General features: G+C 51.5%; 1 protein-coding gene across 2 annotated transcripts in view; it reads left to right on the forward strand.

Annotated features, from left to right (window-relative positions):
• Positions 1 to 7,772: 7,772 nt before the first annotated feature.
• The window catches only part of CARD11 (caspase recruitment domain family member 11), a 103,231-nt gene continuing 87,074 nt past the window's right edge, over positions 7,773 to 23,929 (forward strand). The window contains exon 1 of one of the 2 annotated variants that reach the window (XM_043915397.1): positions 7,773 to 8,020. The gene's annotated coding sequence lies outside the window, so the exon portion shown is untranslated. The remainder of the gene's footprint in view (positions 8,021 to 23,929) is intronic. The other variant, XM_043915394.1, reaches the window with a different exon arrangement.

The raw sequence follows: 23,929 nt of genomic DNA on the forward strand, positions 1-23,929 counted from the left end.
GGCCGGTCCTGGGGAGAGGGCTGCAGCCGGGGCTTCCCCAGGCTGGTCGGTGCAACGGGCGGTGACTGAGAGCCTGCTACCGCGCGCACACACACACACACTCACACACACACTCACACACACAGTCTGCTACCACACACACACTTATACACACACACACTCCCTCTCACACACACACACTTATACACACACACACTCACACATACACACACTCACACATACACACACTCATACACACACTCACACACACAGTCTGCTACCACACACACTTATACACACACACTCTCTCTCACACACACACTTATACACACACTCACACACACACTCTCACACACACACACTCATACACACACAGTCGGCTACCACACACACACTTATACACACACTCACACACACACACAGTCTGCTACCACACACATACACACAGTCTGCTACCACACACACTTATACACACACACTCTCTCTCTCACACACACACACACACACACTCACACACACACACAGTCTGCTACCACACACACATACACACACACTCACACACACACTTATACACACACTCACACACACACTCACACACACACACAGTCTGCTACCACACACACACTTATACACACACACACTCATACACACACACACAGTCTGCTACCACACACACACATACATACACACACACACACACTCATACACTCACAGTCTGCTACCACACACACACTTATACACACACGCACACACACTCTCACACACACTCATACACACTCACACACACTCATACACACACACTCACACAGTCTGCTACCACACACACACTTACACACACACTCTCAAACACAGTCTGCTACTGCACACCCACACACTCACAGACACACACACCCACACAGCCTGCTACCACACACACACTCACACACACACACACAGTCTGCTAACACACAGACACACTCTCACACACACTCATACACACACACAGCCTGCTGCTGCACACACACACACACACACAGTCTGCTACCACACACACTCACACACAGTCTGCTAACACACACACTCACACACACACAGCCTCCTACCACACACACACACACACAGTCTGCTACCACACACACATTTATACACACACACTCATACACACACACTCACACACAGTCTGCTACTGCACACACACACTCACACACACTCATACACACACATTCACACACACACTCTCACACACTCATACACACACTCACACTCACACACAGCCTGCTACCGCACAGACACACTCACACAGCCTGCTACCGCACACACACACTCACACACACTCTTACACACACACACTCATACACACACTCATACACACACACACTCACACACACACAGCCTGCTACTGCACACACACACACACACACACAGAGCCTGCTACTGCACGCGCGCACACACACACACACACTCATACACACACTCACACACACACAGCCTGCTACCGCACACACACACGCAGCCTGCTACCGCACACACACACACTCGTACACACACACACTCACACTCACACACACAGCCTGCTACCGCACACACACACACACGAGGCTGTTGGAACCCCCAGCAGAGGCCGCAGGGCCAGACCGTGGCAGACGCACACCCGAGTCCAGAGGGAGGCAGGCCAGGAGCCCCGCAGAGGCTGGACGTCAGCTCTGGATTCCCGCGGCGGGAGGGGCGCCGTCGAGAAAGAGCCGTCTTCCTCAAGTGGTCCCCGCGGCCTCCGAGCCCCTTCCCACCCCCACCCTCTGGGACTTCTTGAGGGGAGCGCGGATGGAGGGGCAGCCGTAGGAGAAACCGAACATGTTTATTCTGGAAAACCTGAAAGGACTCGTTAGTTAGTGCACTGGGCGACATTTGAAGGCAGACAGAGCTACCGTTCCATTTGTCCTCTGGACGTGGAGGGGAGGCCCAGAAGGATGACCGGGTGCCTTGTGTATGCAGCAGAGGATTTCTCTGAGTGACCCTGGGACCCCAGCAGGTGCTCAGATCGTGATAACTTGGACGCAGGGAGAGACGGGAACTAACCAGCTCGGTTCCTCCCCAACGCCTCCTGCCCCTGTTGCTTGTAGAAAGGAATTACTTTTATTACAAAAGAATTGCACGGTATGGAAATACACAGTTTCTGCTATAGAAGGATATCCAGAGAAGAGACCATTTTGACTCTCCCCACTCCTTCCTAATTCAACCCCTTAGAAATGACCATTTTTGAACAAATAAGACTTATAGATCCATCTGATGTCATACTGTCTCCAATCCAGTAATTTCACAGTGCTTTCCAGTTCTTTGGAGAGCAAATTCAGATACATCCTGATGCTTTTTTTTTTAGGTCTCCTGAATAGTTACTGGGGCTTCCCTGATGGCTCAGCGGTAAAGAATCTACCTGCAATGCAGGACACCTGAGTTCGATCCCTGGGTCAGGAAGATCCCCTGGAGAAGGGAATGGCTACCCACTCCAGTATTCTTGCCTGGAGAATCCCATGGACAGAGGAGCCTGGCGGGCAACAGTCCACGGGGTCACAGAAGGTCGGACATGACTGAGTCACTGACACGCACACTTAGTTGTTACTCTTCCTTTTCATTGTTTTCATGGATTTATTTCACTCTTTCCTGGATCCCATGTCTTCCTCTTTCTTAGATTTCTTTTTCATTTCGTGGTATTAATAGTACCTTCTCAAATAATTCCTTTTTCTCCCCCTGCCCCCACCCCCACACGCATAGCCGCCCTCATCATCAAACCATCCCCATCACAGCGGTACACGAACCTACATCAACACATCATAATCACCCAGCGTCCGCAGTACACATCCCCGTTCCCTCCTGGTTGTGTACAGTCCGTGGGTGAATGTGTTGATTATTAAGCATTCTTTTCTCTTCATGTATATACCTATATATTTATAAGGGAAGCTATATGATATTTGGGGTGTAATACAAAACAGTCTGGGGCTGGAGAAAAGTATGGTGGTGCAGAGATAAGATCAGTCATGAGGTGATAATTAAAACCATCTTAGGGTTACATGAGACTTCATTATATCATGTTCTCTGTTTATTTTTGAGACTTCCTAAAGAAAACAATTTTTCAATACTAAAAAAAATAGAAAGTAATTGTGTTTCTGGAGAAGTGCTTGGGAGGTAGTTTTCCAAAGCCCCTGCATGTCTAAGAATGTGTTTATTTTGCTCTCACATTTGAGCGATGATTTGGTTGAATACAAGGCTCTACATTTAAAGTGAGTTTCGCAGAGAACATTGACGCATCCCTTCATTATCTCCTCGCTGGAAGGTTGCTGATGAGAACCCTGAGCCCCATCTGATCCTCAGCATCAGCGTGCTTTCTCCCCCGCCCCTCTCGTGGACTTCAGAATCTTCTCATTATCCATCTTTTCCTTTTCCTTCCTGAAATTTCTTGAGGATGTATCTAGAGGCGGATGTTTTTACTCATCACATCGGTTCTCCCTGGACCCTCTCATTGTGGAGAAGGAGGTCCCTCTTCAGCTCCAGCAAACATCATCATCATTTCCTGGCTAACGCCTCCCTCCAGTTTCTCTTTTCCTGCCTGCCAAGCTCTCTAAGTGGACGAGAATCTTCTCGAGTTGATCACTGACGTCTCAGCTTCTCTGTTTCCCTTTTCGCGTCACGGTGGGCTTCCTTTGTTTCGGCTCCCAGCCTAGGAGACACACACTACACGGCCATCTTCTTTCAGCCCTTCTGTTACACTTCATTTATTTATCCTATCTTTTGGCAGCTGCATTTTAAATTTCCACGACCTGTCCTTTCTTCAGGCAGCCCATGTCATAGCAATCGGACGCTATCTCACGGGTGTGACTCCTGCTCGCCTCTCCCTGAGGACACGCGTCAGAGGGCTTCTTGGCTCCCTTTGCTCTCACCCCTCCCTCGCCCTCCCCGCTCCTTCTCCACCCCTGGCAGGCGGTTGTCCTGTGTGTTCAGCGAGGTCTCACTCTCAGGGTGCTGACTTCTGCCCATGTCTTTGAAGGCCCAGGGTGACTGCTGTTTCCCAACCTCCCCGTCGAGAGCCTGGCTGGGCTCTCGGGGCAGACGCGGTGCCCAGCAGACTGCCCTCCCTCCAGGGCAGCGCCTCAGAAAGTCTGGCCCGAGGACCCATGTCCTCCCGTGCACCAGTCCCTGACAAGCAAGATGAGAATAGAAATCAAGACTGAGTACTTGGAAATCTTTACAGCATTTTAACACTTCTACAATGACCAAGCATGATCAGCGGGCCTGTATCCTGAGCGTCTTTAAATCCATTTTCTAAATTCATTATTGTTGTATTACAGAAAAGTATCAGTTTGTAACAGATCAGAAACTTTTTTAAGGTTTGGGGGTGAGATAGTTTACTGCAAATAGTTCAGAAGGCACTGCCCTAGGGGGCCTTCCCAGGAGGTGCTAAAGAACCCTCCTGCCAATGCAGGAGACATAAGAGACATGGGTTCGATCCCTGGGTAGGGAAGATACGCTGCAGGGGGGGCGTGGCAACCCACTCCAGTAATCTTGCCTGGGAAATCCCAGGGACAGAGGAGCCTGGTGGACTGCAGTCCATAGGATCACAGAGAGCCTGACACGCCTGAAGCCACTTAGCACGCACTCATGCAGGGGCCCAGGCAGGGAGACGTCCGCGCAGGCTGCCCCTCTGCGACATGCCCCATGCGGAGGGGTCTCTTTGGGCCGCTGCCCCCATTCCAAGAGCCCTTGACCCTCTGAGCAAGTTTCCTTAGACATATTCCTCTGGCTTCACCTGGGGGAGAAGCTAAAGGTGCACAGTGGGAGGTCAGAGGCGGGAGTGAGCAGGGAACTCTACATTCAGCAGTTCCATCCAATGTCACGCAGTGTCTGCGCCTCCATCCACCCTGCCCTACCCTCAAGCCTGCCAGATCTGAAGGGGTCCCGTGAGAGGACCGCTCCCATCTTCGCCGCCTCCTTCTCCCCTGCACACTCCGAGCTGGGGCTTCTGCTCACCTGTCTCCTATTCACCAGTCCTGGCACCTCTGTAAGCCCATCACATGTGGTTCTTTGCTGCCATTCCTGCAGGTTTCCAAAAGAGGAAGTGAGTGTTTGCATTTAGTTCATAGTCTTGAACCAGAGTCCTCCAAAGACATTTGAATTACCTTTGTCCTGGGGTCACAGAGGAATCAGGTTTTTAAATGGCATGCCTGGGCAGGAGGGAACTTTCTGGGTGATGCTAGTGGTCAACCTTATATCTACGCTGTCCCACAAAAAAGGAATGTAATATTTTAAATTTCTAGTAGCAACATTAAAAAAGAAATGTGAAATCCATTTTAATCATGTATTTTACTAAACCCAATTTATCCAGAATATTATCATTTCAACATGCAATCAGTATCGAAATTAGGAGTGACATGTTCGGCACTCTTCTTCGCATACCATGTCTTCAAAGCCTGGTGCAGTTTTTACACTTACAGTACCTCAGTTTTCCTGGAAAATACTTCACATGTATTTAGCTTTTGTAAAATTTGCAGTTGGAAAAGTAGATGAATATTCTCAAGTTGCTCCCAACATACTTACAAGTTTTCCAGTGACAGAATCAAGTATCTGTTTTTTAGATTTTAATTAAAAGCCAATGAAACTTAAAATTTGGTTCCTTATCCACAGCAGCCACACGTCGAGCGTTCAGCAGCCCAGCGTGGGTGGTGGGTGCCATGTCGGACCACGCAGTCCTGTATCTTCACAGGTCACACGGTGTATGCTGCTGCTTCATATAGTCATGGGACCCCGTGGACTGCAGCCCGCCAGGCTCCTCTGTCCATGGGATTCTCCAGGCAAGAATATTGAAGTGGGTTGCCATGCCCTCCTCCAGGGAATCCTCCCGACCCAGGGATTGAGCCCGGGGTCTCCTGCATCGCAGGCAGATTCTTTACCGCTGAGCCACCAGGGAAGCCCTACATGGTGTATACATTTGTCAAAACTCATCGCATTACATTGTTAAAACCTGTCTGTAAATTGTATCTAAAAAACTCTCTGGTTAATGATATGCCTGATGAAATATTTAAAGGTGAAATATGTTGATGTCATCAACTTTTGAAATGCATTTAAAAAAAGAAGGATTGATGACTAGAGGAATAGATGGGTGTATATGTGATAAAGCAAATAAAGCAAAATGTTCATTATAGAGTTCGGTGGTGAGATATATGGGGTTCACTATACAATCCTTCTAACTCTTAAGAATGTTTAAAAAGTCTAATGAAGTGTTGGGAGACAATAAGACACATGTCTTCAACAAACCATACCTACATGTAATCCCATCACTGAATCTGAAACACATGATATTGACAAAAAGAAGCCAGCTTCAGAAGAGAATCTATGAATGGCTCCATTTATATGAAGTTTCTGAACTTTAGAGGTAAACTATCCGCTTGAAGTCGGAATGTAGTTTATTCTTGGTAGAAGGGGGTTGACAATCATGCTTTTTGCAGAGTTTTTGCAGTTTCTGTTGATTTAAGGCCCACCTGCCCTTCATATCCTGCATGAGGAAAACCAGCGTTCCCCTTTAAAACCACACAGCCTGATTTAAAGGTTAACCAAGAGCAAGAGAGAGATTCTACCCTGGACCGCGGCGGCTCACTGGGGACCAAGGACCAGGATGCTGGTGGCACTGTTCTGTATTTTAGGAACTTTCTCTCTGCGGTTCCTGATGACTGTTTAACATGTTGTGCAGAAAGCAAACTTATGTCGGCCTTACGGCCTGGTCCACGCGCATCCATCAGCCGCATTCCTCAAACCCGCCGCCGCTCCGCGTTCCCCTGTGCTAGGACCACCGCAGCACTATTTACCTTTCTCTTAGTTGCTTCATTTCTTGAGTGCCCTTCCCTCCAGGAGCTCAAGGAACTTTACTCAGAGAACTTAAAACACGTAAAACAGGACAGAAAGTTCTCCAGCTGTATTGGGGGGGCGAGGGGGGGAATCAAATGATGGGGGGAGGGAGAGAAGAGGGGGTAAACTGAGGCAGCGGAGGTGGGGGGTGGGGGTGGGGAAACTGAAACATCCGCAGTGGGCAGACTAGAACCCAGAGTTCTCCGGACCGTGCCGGCTTTGTCCAGATTCTTAAGTTCACGATTCAGAAACACCCTTGGGTGGGAGAGCAACATGCCCAGGGGGCCTGTGTCACAGCTCTGGGGGGGTAAATGATTAAACCGGGGGCATCCAGAAGTCACAATTTCCCCTCCAGGTGTTGGGGCTGAGAGCCCAGTGGGGGATGGGTGGGCAGAGGGCAGACTTCGTCACCAGCCAGGGTCCAGGCGGGGTGTGTGCAGACTGTCCGGCCGGCCTCAGGAAGCTTCCAGAACTCTGGCTGAGGGAGGAAGAGCCCAGGGGGTGCCCTGCTGCCCACTCTTCTGTGGGACCAGCCCTCTCTCCCCCACCCCAAATGGCAGCTATGCCTCTGGGAGGTCTTCGGAAGGGGCCAGTCGCCTGGACCGCCGGCCTTGAGCCCAGACATCCTCCACGGGGCGTCCCTTCCCACGGCCGCTCCTGGGCTCCGGGCCGGGGTCGCAGTCCTGGGGTCGCAGCTGGGTAGGGGCTGAGGCCCAGCCTCTCCGACCGGGGTGGAGGGGGCGGGGCCGCCCCAGGCCTGCGGTGGGGCAGGTGCGGGGGTCTCCTGGCAGCCACCGGGACCCAGAGCCCACCCAGCGCACCCCTTGGCGCCCTCCTACCCCGGCGGCACCCAGGCCCCGCCCCTCCCCCTCTTCCTTATCTCTTTTCTAACCTTTTGCATTTTTTTTTAGTCTCATTTCCTGTCGGGTTTTGCATTTCCCTCCCCCTTCCAGCCTATGACACACTTTCTCTCCTTTTTTCTCTCTTTTGCCTCCCTTGGCCTCCGAACTCCTGCCCGGGTGGCGCGCAGCACCCTCCCGGCCCAACAGCCCCTGGGCCGGCTGCGCCCCTCGGACGGTCCGGGCGGCGGGCCCGAGGGCCGGGGCCCCGGGAGGAAGCCGGCGGCCTGCGCGGAGGAGGCGCCGCGGCTGGCGGAGCATGAGCGGCCCAGGTAGGCGCGGCGGACGCGGGGGTGGGGACCCGGGTTGGGGACCCGGGGGGGGGGGGGGGAGGCGGGGGCCACCCTGGGGCGGCGGCCGGTCCAGGTGGGGGGCGCGGTCGAGGTGGGTGGGGGGCGCCGAGCGGTCCGGAGTGGCTCGCTTTCTCACCCCTCTGGCTCCATCTCCACCTCCCTCCGCCCGCAGAAAACTTTTCTCTTTCTTCCACTTTATCTCGCCTTTGGGTTTCTCTCGGACCCTCGGTCTCTGAGTGGCCCCGCCTGGCGACCTTCCCCACCCCGCCCCGGCCCCCCGTCCCCCGCCCCTCCGAGAAGAAAGGGATGAAAAGAGGGGGTGGGGGCCGGTGGTCGGGGGCAGCGGGCTGGCCGGGCGCCCCTGGGGGCCCCAGAGGAAGGAAAAGAATCTTTTCTAAAACCTTAAAGGACAGGAAGTCTCCAGACCACAGCCAGGCCTGACTCGCAGGCTCCTGAGAAGGTGGGGCCCCGGGGAGGGGCCCGGGGAGCGAGGTGGGGCCCTGGCTCCTCCGCAGAGCCAGGATGGGTCCCTAGAGGCCTCGCCTCTGGAGTACCCGCCTCCCGGACACTGACCGCCCCAGGGCGCTGCCAGGGCTGGAAAGCCGCCCCGCATAGCCCCCCAGGTCCCCGCCCGCCAGGGTGTCCTGAACCCTCCCGGGGCGAGGAGAAGGGTTCTCTGGGGAAGACAGTTTTGGCGCAGGGAGTGGGGCCTGCTTGCCTGCGTCTGGGCTCCCAGCTTCCTGGCACCTTCTGGGCAGAGTACGAGCAGAGGGCAGTCGGCTCAGACCTGGTCTTGGACCAAACCCATCTCTGCGCAGCCTCTGATTTGTAGTAGAGAAAGACCCGTCCTAACGTTTGCCGCCTCTCCCGAAGGTGTAAGGCTGCTGCCGCTGCCCAGGAAGGAAAGACACGCTGGTCCAGCCCCAGACAGTTGGTGGGCGCCTCCCCTGTGGTTAATGAGCACCAGAAATCTGAAGCCCTGGGTTAATGCTGGGGCAGGAATTTAGCTAAAATGCTGCCCTCTGTCTTTGCCCTGAGTCTGCACTTCCCTCCACCCCCAAGGCCAGGTAAAGAAGTGACCATCGCATTTTGGGCTGTGGGCTGTGGGCAAAGGGAGCCTGGGACTCAGCCGCCCCCATCCCGGGCAGAATGGTTTGGATGTCTGTGCATTTTAATTAGCACCCGGATCAAAAAGGAAGTCTGGTGGCCCCAGCAGCCCCGGGTCTGTTCCTTTGTGTGATTTTTTTTTAATTGTGGTAAAATACACATGACAAAAACTTTGCAGCCTTAACCACTTTTAAATATACAGTTTAAGGGTAATAAGTGCCTTCACATTGTTGTACAACCATTACCACCATCATGTCCAGAACTTTCCATCTTCCCAAACTGAGACTCTGGCCCCTTTAAACACTAATCCCCCATCTCCCTCCTCCAGCCCCGGGTACCCTTCTACTTTCTGCCTCTCTGAATCTGACTCCTCGGGGGGCTCCATGTAAGTGGAATCCTACCGTGTTTGTCCTTTAGTTCACTGAGCATCATGTCCTCAAGGTTCATCCATGTGGTAGCTGGTGTCAGAGTGTCTTTCCTTCTTAAGGCTGAATAATACTCCGTGGTAGGCATGGACCCCGTGTTATTTATCCACGAATCCTTTATGTGATATTTTAAAATGACTGGTAAACCTAACTCTTATTTTCAAGGTGACGGCCCTGGACTGAATCAGTTAGTGGGCACCTTTTGGGACACAACAGAAGCAAGGTGGAACCCAGATGTCCCCCTCTAAGCAGCTCAGGCCGTACGGTTGCGTTGCCATGCCCAGGGGCTGGCGGAGACTGAGGCTGGAGGGGGAGGATCGAGAGGAGGGTGGATGGCGGACGGTGAGCGTGGGACCCATGGGGATCAGTGGAAGGTTTGGGCCGAGACAGCGCTGGCGGGTCCCGACTCCCTTCTCCACCTTCCCACATGCGTTTCTCCACCCTCCCGATGGAAGCCTTGCTTCCCGGGACTGGAGGCTGTTTCTGCTTCGGTGACTATAGAGCTTCATGCATGAAAAGCCACATAGAGTCCAGTGTTCAGATGATTATGATGAAAAGGGGCCCAAGGCTGATAAGCGGAGCTCCTGCTGACAGTTTAAAATTGCTGTCCGGTCCCTTTTGCTTTGCCCCTACCCTTGGCCTTGAAGACAGTGCCCCCTGGCAGTCAGGACGATGGTGAGGTCCCACGTGGGTCAGATGCCCAGATGACCGCCCCAATCCTGAGTGTGACCAGATCTGTGAAACATGTGTTAAAAAGAAGTCAGATCAGTGACTACGCTGGCGGGCCAGTGGTTAAGACCCTGCGCTTCCACGTAGGAGGTTTGTTTGGGTTAGATACCTGGTGAGGGAACTGAGATCCCACATGCCCTGCGGCCAGAAAATAAAAAGCTCAAAAATTTCCGAAAGAATCTGATCAACTGGGGAGGCAACAGGAGGGCCACGGCCCACCTCCTGTGCTGGGGGCCTGGCGGCGGGTGGGAAGGAGCCTCGGGCTGTGGCCCGGACGTAGCTTCCAGTCATGATTGCCGAGCTGTGCCGGCCTGCCACCACTTCAGCAATCTGGGAGTCATTTCTCCCCGATGAAATCAGGGTATTAATGGTGATTATTTTCAGGCCTGTCAGTTACACCAAGCATAAAATGAGAAAACATGAGACGTACATACGACTACCTTTGCTGTTGTTATTCCTGAGATTCAAGGGGGATGAGAGGATGGACGCTGAGGTCGGGGCCTGGGGCTGGAGTGTGGCTTCCCCCACCCATGCTGGGTGGACCCCCTTCCTTGGTCCCCTGGTCTGCAGCCCCAGTCTTCCAAGGCAACCGTGAGGATGGAAGGAAATCTACCCTGTGGATACACTGCATTATCCAGTAGGTCTAGAACATTTTGTCCATGGAATTCTCCTCTGTCCATAGAATTCTCCAGGTAAGAATACGGGAGTGGGTAGCCTATCCCTTCTCCAGGGGCACCTTCCTGACCCAGGGATCAAACCTGGGTCTCCTGCACTGCAGGCAGATTCTTTACTGTCTGAGCCACCAGGGGAAGCCCTAGAACATTTTGAATGGATCTAAATATGGAAACAGAAAAGGAAAAGAAAAGACAACTGTCAAGGAAGCCCCTTAAAATGCTTTTCTGCTCAAGAAAAATTGCATCAGTGGATTCTCAGCCACCGTGCTCGGAAGAATGGGGCTCGTGGGCGTGACCTGTGAAGACCATGCCCAAGCAGCATCCCCCGAAGTCTGCTTGAACAATTCCTTCCTGCTTTTAGTGGGGTGACTATTTTCAGGAGGGTAGCCTCTTCGGTTGTGATTTGTTCAGGGCCCTGAGGTTGATAACGGTTGTTGTCACATTGGTGTAATGGTCGGGTGCTGAGAGGTAATCAAGGTTCTCTCTTCCTGCCTTCTCTGGCACGCTCTCTGCCGGTCCAGCCCTGCAGGCAGCTCCCCACGCTCACCTCCTCTGGTCCTCCCAGCTCCCCGCTGATGGATAAGCCAGAGCTCCATCCTCCCCAGGGGGTTTCTGTGTCGAGGCCGTACCCCTCCTCCTCACCCCACACCCACCTCTGAAACGTGCGTCCCCGTACTCTGGAGCACCAGGGCCGAGGCGGGGCCCCAGGCTCTGTCCACACCTCACAGCCTGCAGGTGCCACTGCCGCACCTGTCTGACTGCTGTGTACAGCCAGCGCCTTCCCTGGCGCTGGCCCGGGCCCCACCGAGAGGCCGGATCCTTCAGTGGCAAGATTTAGGGACGTGGAGCCGGCAGAAAGGGCGTCCGTGCCGGTCTGCCGCATACTAGCTGCGTGACCTCGGGGAAGTCGCTGAACGTCTCTGAGCCTCCGTTGCTGCGTGTGTAGAGTGGGTGTGGAAGCACCACCCCTAAATTAACATAGACCAGAGTGTTTCCGAATAAGAGTGCTTCTGCTTTTAAAGGCTCACCTGTGACTTGGCTATTTCTGACAGAGTCGAGGGTGGGCGGTACAGCAGAGTGAAGAATTTAACCCAAAACTGAACTCTCGTCGGACAGATCTGTTTCCTTAATCTACAGAGAACTCTCAGAAGAAATCAGGGAGATGCAGGAGTCAGCAAACTTCTCCTGTAAAGGCCCAGGCAGTAAATGTTTGAGACTCTGACAGCCAGAAGGTCCCCGTGGAAACGGCTCGGCGCTGTCCTTGCAGTGTGGCCAGTGGGGCAGGGTGGACAGTGAGGGGGCGGGGGTGGCTCCATCATAATTTGCTGACTTCAGAATTAGGGAGCTGGACCCAAGAGGAAAATGCTTGAAGGATGTGAACAAACAGAACGTGAACAGACCAATCAATTTACAATGAATAAATGCAAACTAATACAACAGAGACACACCTTTTTTCACTGTCAGACTGGCAAAGATTAAAAAACTTGCAAGGGAAAGCAGGCAGGTCTAATGTGCTGCGGATTTGACAGTATTTACTAACATGGTAAGTGAAGAAACCCAAGAATTCCGCTTCTAGAACATTATCTCACAAATAGACGTGTCCATCTTTTTTTTGCATGCAGATGTTAATTGTACCATCGTTTGTAATGGGGAAAAGCCTGAAACCACACAGATGCTCTTCAAAAGCAAAGTCCATCCATACAGTGGAATTCTGTGAGGCCAGGAATGAGATGAGGGCATAAGGGGTTTTCTAGAAGAAAAAAAAAAAAAAAAAAACCCAGCACATGGAAGAAACTGCATGGGACAAAAAAAAATTTATTTTTTCTTTAATTACACCTAGACACATCTTGGTGAGATTTCAGAACTCCAAGGATAAGAAGAAAATCCCCAGAGACTTTATAAAGAGTAAGGAGGAAGGTCACCTATAAAAACAAAAGTAAAATCAGTCTTGTATCAGCACTGCTGAAGGCAGAGAGGCAGTGACTTCAGGGAATTGATTTTGGAAAGTCAAACTATTAGACTGAAAACCAAAACAAAAAGAGCATAAGAACAGAGAAAGAAACTGCTCTGGTGGGATGTCTGGGGGAATAGGGGTTGGGGGGATGAAGGGGAAAATTCTAGTTTTCATTTTGTGTCTTTTTCTTTGTTTGTTTTTACCTTAGCAACTGTTATCCTTCTGGTTAAGGAAATAAGAAGGAAAAGCCATGTTTGGAAGAGACAGCAAGGGTTGGTGCCCCCTGCTCTGTCCCGTTGATCCTATAGCCTTCCTGGTTCCCACCTGGATGGACTGCAGGAAGAGACTGCCTCTTGCAGTTCTGATTTCAGTTGTGTCAGAGGAACGGAAATCAGAGGGCCTCCCTGGCTCTGTTGAAAGGCAAAATTGATTGGTTTTTTTTTAAATAAAAAGGATTCGTTTTCCATTAAGGCATAGCACGCGCACGGCGCCTGTCCCAAGTCTGAGGTCCCCGTGGATGGCGCTGCACCCACACCCACGTAACTGGTTACCCAGATCAAGTCTCCTGTCCTTTCCAGGCCTGGGGGGGCAGGGGCGTCCTCCTTCTCCGTCCCGGTTACTAAGCCCCCTCCCCCCTGCCTGTCCTTGCCCGTCACGTACGTGGCATCGCAGAGCGTGCTCTGGCGTCTCAGCGTGGGCCAGCTGTGTGTGCAGCAGCCCTTGGGTTTTTTCCCTCCCTGCGTAGTATCACGCTGTGAGTGTCCACCACACCTGTGTGTCCATCCTGCCGTGGATGAACTTGTGTGCTGTGTGCAGTTTGGGGCCATGGTGAGAGGTCCTGTGGACACTCTAGGAGTGTCTTGGTGGTGATGACCCACTTTCTTTTAATTGTTTTAATCTGAGGGCAAACAGAACCCTTGAGCCAGCATTAGTGGAGGTTTAGCAAGTTGTTCTGTCAGTGGATGAATGTTGATATGAAGTAAAACATTGGCTTTGACATTGACATTGGGGCTTTGTTTTATTGACATTGGGGCTTTGTTCCTTGCCTCTGACTAAGGATTTGGTCTTTCACGGAAGTTTTCTAAGAAGAAATGGCCTTTAAAAAAGGGATTCCAGTGGAGTTGGTTGGGGGGCGGGGGATGCGGGCAGTTGAATAATAACGATACTTCGCCCTTCTCTCTGAGTCTCCCGGCTTCGGTTCTCAGATGCTTTTCAAAACCAACTTGTGAATCTGCATGGCGCCTGGGGGTGCCAAGGTGGCAGAGGGTAGCGGGTAGCAGAGATGCACGGAGATTCCCGATGCCTCGGGGAATGTTCTCCAGCCTCCTCCGTCCTGTGTTCTGTTCTCTCCAGGGAGGTTTTCTCTCGGGGCCTGGAGTCACAGGGGTTCCAGGCCTGGGGAGGTGTGCGGTTGTGAAGGAAAGAGGCCTGGATGGGAGAGGGCGGTTTCCTCCAGCCGCTCCAAGCGGGGGGGAAACCCCCTTCTGCGCCGAGCGGAGGGCTGCTCCAGAGGAATGGTCAGCCTCTTTCCCCCTCAATTTTGTGTAGAGACGGTCCCCGATCTAGACGTGGGCAGGGCTGGCGCCTCCCGAGGCCTCTCCCGGGCATGCAGGGGGCCGCCGCCTTGCGGTGTCCTTACCTGGCCCCGCCTCTGTGTGCGTGCCCCCCCGGGTGTCTCTGCGTGTCCCCTCTCCTCTTCTCACAAGGACGCCAGCCCCGCTGGGTTCAGGCTCACCCTAACGGCCTCATTCTAACTTACTCTTCAAAGGCTGTATCTCCAACTGCAGGTGGTGGGGTTGGGGTTTCACCTACGAATGTGCAGGGACGTGACTCAGCCTTTCACGCCTTTACCGAAGGTCTCTTTGAGACTGTTGTCTACACTGTCTGTCCCCGTTTCCCGACCCCCTGTTCTGTCCTGAATGCGCTTCAGTCAGGCTTTTGCCCACAGCCTTGAGTTTAAGTATCCCTTACCACGGTCACGCAAGCCCAGGTCTACTCTTAGTCCTCGTGGGACCTGAAGACGCTCGTCCAGACCAGCGCTGGCTCAGCCGCTCCGCCGCTCCTTGGAACGTGGCATCAGTTCCCTGCCTTCCTGGCTGCTCTTTCCCAGTCTCTCCGAATGCCTCCGTGTCCCCTGACCCCTGAGGTCAAAGGGCTCGGCCTCTCCCTTGGAGCCCCTCCCTGGTTGTTTCAGGCAGACTCAGGGCTCAAGAGCCATCTCTGTGCTCAGGCCCCAGGTTTATCCCTCCTGCCGGGCCTCCCCCGCTGAACGCGGGACCTCAGTAGCCAGCGGCCCTGACTGCCCGGACATGGAGTCGACCCACAGTTGAACTTCGGGGTCTTCCATCCCTAAGTCCTCTCTTCCATGCGGCCAAGTGCTCAGGCCTGAAAACCTGGGGGTGGTCTTCGGTTCCTCCATTAGGACTAGGAGTGTGTCCACTTGCTCAGCACAGAGGACCCAGGTGCTCTGGCTGGGGCCCCAAGACGGTCATTCCCAGGCCTTCTTGCTGCACCGCTCAGGGGCGACTTGTTCCCCCAGCTGGTGGGGCCTCACTGCGATGTGCTGGGGAGACCCGTGGGCTCAAAAGGGGGCGGCGAGACTTGGGTCCTGGGCCATCTTGGCCAAGCCCCTTCTCCCCTTTGGGCTCGGTTTCCTCACCTGTGAGAGAGGAGACAGGGCCGGGATGACAAATGGGTTTCACCTTGAGGCCGAGCTCTGAGCAACTAGTGCTGGCTTGCTTGAGAAAATGCCCCCACCCCCGCCCCCCAGCTCTGCGGAAGAGGGTAGCTCTGTGATCAGTTGCCCATGTCTGCTGTGGGTGTAAAACTTACCATTGGAACCAGGGGTGCCCCCATTAGTCATTCCTGCCCCTGCTCCCCTAGACCAGGAACCCACCAGCTTTAAAAACCCGTGATCGCGCCGTGACCTTGAGCAAATCACTTCCCTGTCCCAAGATTTTGTTTCTTCACCAGCAAGATGGAGACAAATAACCCTTGCCTTCCTACTGCACAAAATCGCTCTGAGGAGCGGATGAGATAGTTGGTGAAAAATGGCTTGGAAAATAACAGGCCGCTGTATAAATGCAAGGTTTCATTGTTATTAATTGACCTCCCCCAACCACGACTTTGTGTTTGTCAGGCCTGCCTTGGAACCATCTTCCTGGGCTGGGCGAAAAGCCTTTGCTTTCGTTTTTGCTCCCCCTTGGGCAAGACAGCGCCATTTGGATTTTCCTGGTGATGCTGAGAAAGGGGATTAATATGAACGCTGGGTGTGGGGGTGTGCTGTTTCTGTGCTTGGGGGAGCGCGGCATCTTTCACAGCCTCCGGGCAGGTGAAACCAAGAGGCCTTCTCTGGAACCCTTCAGCGGCTCGGCGCCTGCATCCCACCACCCCACCACTCTGTGAGGCTTCTGCAGGACGGGCGTGGAGAAACCTTCCCTGAGTAAATTTCTGTCTCCCTCGAGGGTTCATCCTTATTATCCAAATCTCTGGAGTTAAATTAATTCTCCGGTTGGGCAGTCGGGAGCGGGGGGTCTCCCCGGAGCACCACCGAGGGTGGCTCTGCTTAATTTCTGAGGAAGCACGTGCCCCGCAGCCCGTGGGGATCCAGTGGAGATAGCCAGATATATCTGTTTCTGTTCCCTGATGAAAACCGCATCCCTCCCCTCAATCCACAAGCCTCCCCTCTTTCACCTTGAATGTTGTTAATGCCCCATGTTTTCTGCCAGAATCCCAAACAGAGTCTCCGTTTGCAGCTTCCCAGAGACCCAGGGGAGCCATCTGTTCTTACATTATTTGGTTTAAGCAAAGCTTTAGGGCATATCTTCTTGCCAGTGGTGTATCCTGAGTCGGATTCATTGCTCAGGCTCTTATTTATTGGCAAGTGTGTTTTATTGTAATGCGTTCCATTTCCTTCTGTCTTTTACTTTGGGCTTCCTCCTGCAACTTTTGTCATGAACAGTGTTTGGTTCGGTGTGAAATGGGACGCATTCAGAACTCTTTCTGAGCCATAAAGTTTTGATTTTTTTTTTTTTCTGGTTTGATTCTTTTTTTTTTTTTTTTTTAGTGGCAGAAAAATAAAGGACTCGCGTTTCCGGTAGGCCTGGAAATGGTGAATCAGATTTTTGTTTTGTTTAAAACCTGAGAACCTCAGGCAGGGGTTGAGAGTCTCTGGACGGAGCTGAATGCTGTGTTTCGGGGTTTGGGCTGACATCCCTTCCCCACGGGCCATTTCTCGGGAGAGGGGGTGGCCACCCACGGAGGCTGACTTGAGAGGGGCCAGAAGGGCTGCCTGAGTCACAGCTGCCCCGGGCTGAGTGGGCACTCACACTTCCTCCCTTCCTCTTGTGCTCCACGAGGCGTTTGTGATGCAATGCCTGGCGTTATTCACAGACTGACTGGTGCAGTTGAGTGTGAACTCTGCCTCTCCCAGCAGGCGACCTTGGACGAGTCACCGAACCCATCGGTGAAGTGGAAGTAAGACAGCACACTTCCCACAAGAAGGTGGATGAGGTAGCATTCACCAAACGCCCTGCAGCGGGCACTGCGTCCAGGCAGGCTTTGCTGGGACAGGTGTGCATTCACGATATAGATGCGCCCTGCTTGTTAGCTGGGCGCCCTGGAGCAGGCTCTGAAGGGCCCCTGGCAAACCTAAAATCTAGCAAGAGCCGTTTACCTTCATTCCTTGCCTGACCCCTGTGCATTAATACTCACTCCTGCCGTTGTCCACTATGCACCTTAAGAAGGAGCCAGCACCCACCACTGTCAGGCAGTCCACGAGGTACCAGGGATAAAGAGATGTAAAGGCGGGGCTCCCCTCCCCTCAAGCCTGCGGTCTGGTGAGGAGGCAGTCAGCTGGGAGATAAAAGAGGTCCGCCTTGAGGACAGATGGGAGAGAGCAGGACACCCGGCTCTGCCCGAGGGAGACAGAGTGACCTCCAGGGCCGACCGAAGCTGAAACGAGACTTGGGAAGCCGCAAGGCTTTTTGCAGGCAGAGAGGCGCGGAGGGCCCTCTGAGCAGAGAAACGGCACGTGCCAAGCGGTGGAGGTGGGATGCGTGTCGGTGTTGGAAAAAGACGGGAAGGTGTGGGGACGGGGAGGAGGGGCCCCCGAGAGCCCCCGGAAGCTGTGCCAAGGAGACAGATGCTGTCCTGTGGGCGCGGGCCAGCTGCTGGGGCGATGGAGCCATGGCCGGCAGCCAGGATGGATGCGCAAGTTCGAAAGATCACAAACAGCGGTGCTGAGAACAGATGGGAAACTCGGGGCAAGAGGCAGGGAGGGCCCCTCTGGTGGGACGCGGGCCAGGATTAGCTGTGTCTTTATTGTAAATAAACTTTGCATGGAAGCATAACATTCATACAAGAGGCGTGCACAGATCCTAAGTGCAGCGCGACAAATTTTCACAACATCAACGCACCATCTTGAGCACCCAGATCAAAACACAGAGTGTGGCCAGTTGAAAATCAATATTTTAATGAAAAATAGTAACGGCTTTTCACAGAACAGTAGTTTTTAGTATGAGTATGTCCCCAATACTACATGGGACGTTCATGTTCTTCAAAACAATTGGTTATTTATTCAAGATACAAATGGAGCTGGAAGCCCTGTATTTTATCTGACAACCCTGGCTTCTCCACGTTGTTGCAAGTGGAAGTTACTGCTTCCATGTTTATATTGCCAGTAAGAGTCTGTTTGATGACTGTTTCACGTTTTATCAAGACCACCACTGATGGATACCTGGGTGGCTTCCAGCTCGGGGCCATCAGGAATAGGGCTGCTCTGAGCATTCTTATACTTACCTTTTGGAGACCTGTGCTTTTATTTCCACCCAAGAGTGGACCTCCTGGATCTTAGACTCTGTTCATATTCAGCTCTAGTAAATACCGCCACATCGTTTCCCCCCGATTGTTGTTGCAGAGTGCACCCCCCGCCGTACGTGATGGGAGTCCTGGTGGGTGCACACCCCTTCTACAGCGGCTCACAGACACAGCGTCGTCTGTCTCTTCATTTGAGCGGTCCCGACCAGCGTGCAGTCAAAACACGTCATTGGTGCGGTTTTAACTTGGTTTCATTTATGACCAAGTCGAATGCTGCTGTTTCATGCGTTGATCAGCCATTTGGCTGTCCTCCTCTGTGAGTGTCTGTTCCGGTATTCTGCCTGTTTTCCCGTTGGTGTGTCTTTCTCTTGTTGAATTGGAGTAGTTCTTTACATATGACAGGTCCTCTGCCAGATGTGTGTCTTGCACAGAGCTTCCTCCGGTTCGTAGCTTGCCTTTCCATTCTTACTGTGAGTCTGCTGGTGAACAGGGGCTTTTCATTCTACTACAGTCCAGCTCATGTGGGCTTTTCCCCTCATGGTTCCCTCTTTTCTGAGTCCTGTTGAAGATATGCCTTCGTAGTTTATCCAGGTTTATTACATTTCTTAATGTGGCTACTGCAAGGAGATCAAACCAGTCAATTCGAAAGGAAAACAGCTCTGAATATTGATTGGAAAGACTGTTGCTGAAGCTGAAACTCCAATACTTTGGCCACCTGATGCAAAGAGCCGACTCATTGGAAAAGACCCTGATGCTGGAAAAGACTGAGGGCAAGAGGAGAAGGGGATGACAGAGGATGAGATGATTGGATGGCATCATTGACTCAATGGACATGAGTTCGAACAAGCTCTGGGAGATGGTGAAGGACACGGAAGCCTAGGGTGTTGCAGTCCATGGGGTTGCAAAAGAGTCAGACATGATTTGGCAACCTAACAACAACTTAAAAATTAAAATTATATGTGTAGTTCAAAAAAGAGAGAGAGAGATGCTTACCCCAAGGTGTGTGTTTACTCCTAAAAGCTTTGCTGTCTCATCTTTCACATTTAGATCTAGAATGGATTTTTCCTTTAATTAAGGATCATTTATGTACAATAAAGCACACCTATTTTTTTTTAAGCACACCTATTTTAAATACACAGACCAGTGAATTTTGATAAAAGTGTATGTCCATGTAACCACAACCACCATCAAGATAGAAAAGATTTCCATCACCTCATAAAGTTGTCTCGTGTCCTCTTGCTTCTCAGAGTGTGGTCCATGGACCAACAGTGTCTGCCTCACTGGAGATCTGCTTAGGAACAGACTCTCAGGCCCCACCCCAGGCTGACCAAATTAGAATCCGCATTTTAACAAAATTCCTAGTGACGTTGTATGCACATTAAAGGTTCAGAGACAATCTGAGTTCCTTTGAAGAAAGGTGACAAGCAAAAAATGCTGTTTCTGTTGTTATTAATGGCATAGCCTGAAGCAAGGCAAGATAAATGATAGATTATTGAGTTCACAGGGGGGAAGTGAAAGAGAAAGGTTGGGGGGATTTTGAAGGCATTGAAGGAGCGCCCTCTATTCCCTGGACTACTTCCTCTTCTGGAGACCTGACCCCACTAATGTCCTGTGAAGCTGAGAGATAAGATTTGCAGCTGTGGGGGGCTGTGGGTTCCCGGGCCAGCCGATTCCTGGTCTGTGCCCTGGACCAGCAGGAAGAAAGCCATCCTCATGACCAAGTCCACAGACCCCTTGATTTTTTGCTGTTATTTAGTCGCTAAGTCATGTCCAACTCTGAGACCCATGGACTGCAGCATGCCAGGCTTCCCTGTCCTTCACTGTCTCCAGGAGTTTGCTGAGATTCATGTCCATTGAGTCAGTGATGCCATCCAGTCATCTCATCCTCTGTTGCCCTCTTCTCCTGCCTTCAGTCTTTCCCAGCATCAGGGTCTTTTCCAATGAGTCAGCTGTTCGCATCAGGTGGCCGAAGTGTTGGAGCTTCAGCTTCGGCATCAGTCCTTCCAATGAGTATTCTGGGTTGATTTCCTTTAGCATCAACTGGTTGGATCTCCTTGCAGTCCAAGGGACCCTCAAGAGTTTTCTCCAGCACCATTGTTTGAAAGCATCAATTCTTCAACACTCAGCTTTCTTTATGGTCCAACTCTGACGTCCATGTGTGACTACTGGAAAAAAACAGCTTTGACTAGACTGACCTTTGTTGGCAAAGCGCTGTCACCTCTTTTTGTATTTGCGTTGGTTTAAAAAGGCAAATACTTCCACGGGGCCTATGCTGCTGCTAAGTCGCTTCAGTCATGTCCGACTCTGTGCGACCCCATAGATGGCGGCCCACCAGGCTCCCCCATCCCTGGGATTCTCCAGGCAACAACACTGCAGTGGGTTGCCATTTCCTCACTTTTTACGGAGCCTATAATAAACAAAACAAAACAAAACAAAAAAACATATCAATTTTCCAGCCCTCCCTCCCCACTCTTCTGACACTTCAATCATCTCCTTTTCAGATGGCCCCTCACCCTTCACACCTAGAATTCAGTTTTCCAGTGAGTAAGCCTTTCTTCTGCCAAGGCTGGGAGAGAGTCTAAGGGTTGAACTTCATCTTCAACTGATTCTTCTGGTGTGAACCCACCCTGCACATCCCTCTGTGGTCCAAGGTGCCTCTGTTTTCTGGGCGTTTCTGGGATTCGACAGAGCAAATTGGCTTTGTTCTTTCCAGCTCTTCTATCATTAAGCACTTAGGTTTTATCCTTTTCTACTCCAATTCATTGGGCTTCCCAGGTGACACTGCTGATAAATAAACCCGCCTGCCAGTGCCGGAGGCATAGGAGACGCAGGTTCCCTGGGTCGGGAAGATCCCCTGGAGAAGGGCATGGCAACCCACTCCAGTATTCTTGCCTGGAGAATCCCTTGGACGGAGGAGCCTGGTGGGCTGTGGTCCATGGGGTCACACAGAGTCGGACACTATTGAAGCAACTTAGCACGCGTGCATGCACTCCACTTCATTAGACATTTTAAAATTATAAATTGTTTCCTTTAAAAAATTCAACAAAAGAATGTATACATATATTAAAAAGAATACTAACAAAAAGGCTTCATATTTCAGTCTATGGAATTTATTGTTGTGAATGGTTTGAAATCCAATCAAATACACTAAGTTAATTGAATTTCCTCCCGAAGGGCTGTCCCATCCCTTTCCCTCTGACCTGCAGGGGTGAGTTTCTGGTGTATTGTTTCCTTATATCCCTGGCACTAAAGCTGAGCTCACTGTTCTGTTCCTTGGATCTGTTTGTCTTTTGCCAAAGAAATACCAGGCTACCTTTTCCCTCTTTGTTTTCTGCGTTATCGGGTTTTAACACAGCATTTCATGGCCCCATTTTTACCTCCTCTCTCAAGCATAGCAAGTGTTTAAGTTGTTTTTAGCTTAGAACGTACATTTTTACCTAATCCGAGTCTCCAGTGAAATGACACCACGTGCGGACACCTCATGACCGAATGCTCCCCATTCATCCCTCCCAACCTTCTGAGATTCCTGTCCATCATTTCACTCACCCACTCACTGCGGTTACCCCAGACACTGTTACTATGATGACTTTAAAAAGCAGTAGTCAGGCAGATCTATTAGGAATGAGAAAAATAGCAAAATCCCAGGTGGTCCAGTGGTTAGGGCTCGATGCTTTCACTGCCGAGGGCCCAGGTTCAATCTCTGGTCGGGGGAACTAAGATCCCACAGAAAAGAAAGGAAAAAAGATCTTATTTACTTTTAATTATTCCTTCTCCAATGCTCTTCCTTTCTGTATGCCGTTTTTCTTCTGCCTGAAGAGCCTCTTTTATTGATAACGTATCTTGCCTACTGGCCATAAATTCCCCTGTTCTCTTTACTCTGAGAAAGTATTCATTTCTCCTTCACACTTGAGGACAGTTTGGCTGGAAATTGATGTCTGAGCTGGTGGTCTTTGCTGTCTTAATCCGTGCCGTGTCTCACCCCACTTCCTTCTTACTTGTGTGTCTGTGGTAGGGAGTCCACTGCCATTCTTATCATTATTTCTACAGAGGACAGGTGTTTTTCCCCTCTCTGGCTTCTCTCGGGATTCTCTGTTTGGTTTTGGATTCCTGCAGTTTGGATCTAATATTCCCAGGTGTATTTTCCTTGTTATTTACCCCGCTTGGTATTCTCTGAACTTCCTGGATCTGTGGGGTTTGGTCACAGTTCCGTTATTAACTCAACTATTACTAACATTCTTCAACAAGTCAAAGTGTTAGTTGCTTAGCCATTCCAACTCTTATGTGACTCTCAATGGACTGTAGCCCGCCAGGCTCCTCAGTCCTTGGAATTCTCCTCCAGGCAAGAATACTGGAGTGGGCTGCCATTTCCTTCTCCAGGGGATCATCCCAACCCAGGGATCGAACCCAAGTCTTCTGCATTGCAGCAGATTCTTTACCATCTGAACCACCAGGGAAGTCCTAATAATGTTCTTGGCCATTACTAACTCAACTATTTCTTTTGCTTTCTTCTCCCTCTGCTCATCCAATTATGAATATCCTACACTTTCGATGGGCTTCCCAGGTGGCTCAGTAGTAGAGAATCCACCTGTCAATGCAGGAGATGCAGGTTCGATCCCTGAGTCAGGAAGATCCCCTGGAGAAGGAAATGGCAGCCCACTCCAATATTCTCAGTGAAATCTCATGGACCGAGGAGCCTGGCGGGCTACAGTCCATGGGGTCACAACACCACCACCTTTGGTATCCTCCAATAACTCTTGTTTATTCTGTCCTGTTTTCCTTTCATTCTTTTTTCTGTTTACATTTCAGCTTTGAAGTTGTAATGACCTATACTCAAGCTCACTGATATTAGTTAGGATCAGCTACACTGTGTGACAGACACCCAAATATCAAGGTCTTAAAGAGCCGGTGATACATTTTTTTTTTCTCTCATGTAAAATCAGGGTGGGTGCGGGTAAACAGGATGGCTTTCTTCCAGGCAGCCCTTCGGGGACCCGGGCTTTTTCCGGTGTGTGTCCCTCTGAGCCTGGATTACAGTGTTGTTTGCATCCAGGCAGCAGAAGGACAGAGACGTGCACACGGGGAGGTTTATTACAGACCCAGCCCAGAAGCCGAGCACAGCGCTTTTGTTCACAGCGCACTGAGATCTCAGTCCTTGAGCCCAGAGGACGAGAGAGGGGAATTT

This window comes from Cervus elaphus, chromosome 10, assembly GCF_910594005.1.
Source record: "Cervus elaphus chromosome 10, mCerEla1.1, whole genome shotgun sequence".
NCBI lineage: Eukaryota > Metazoa > Chordata > Mammalia > Artiodactyla > Cervidae > Cervus > Cervus elaphus.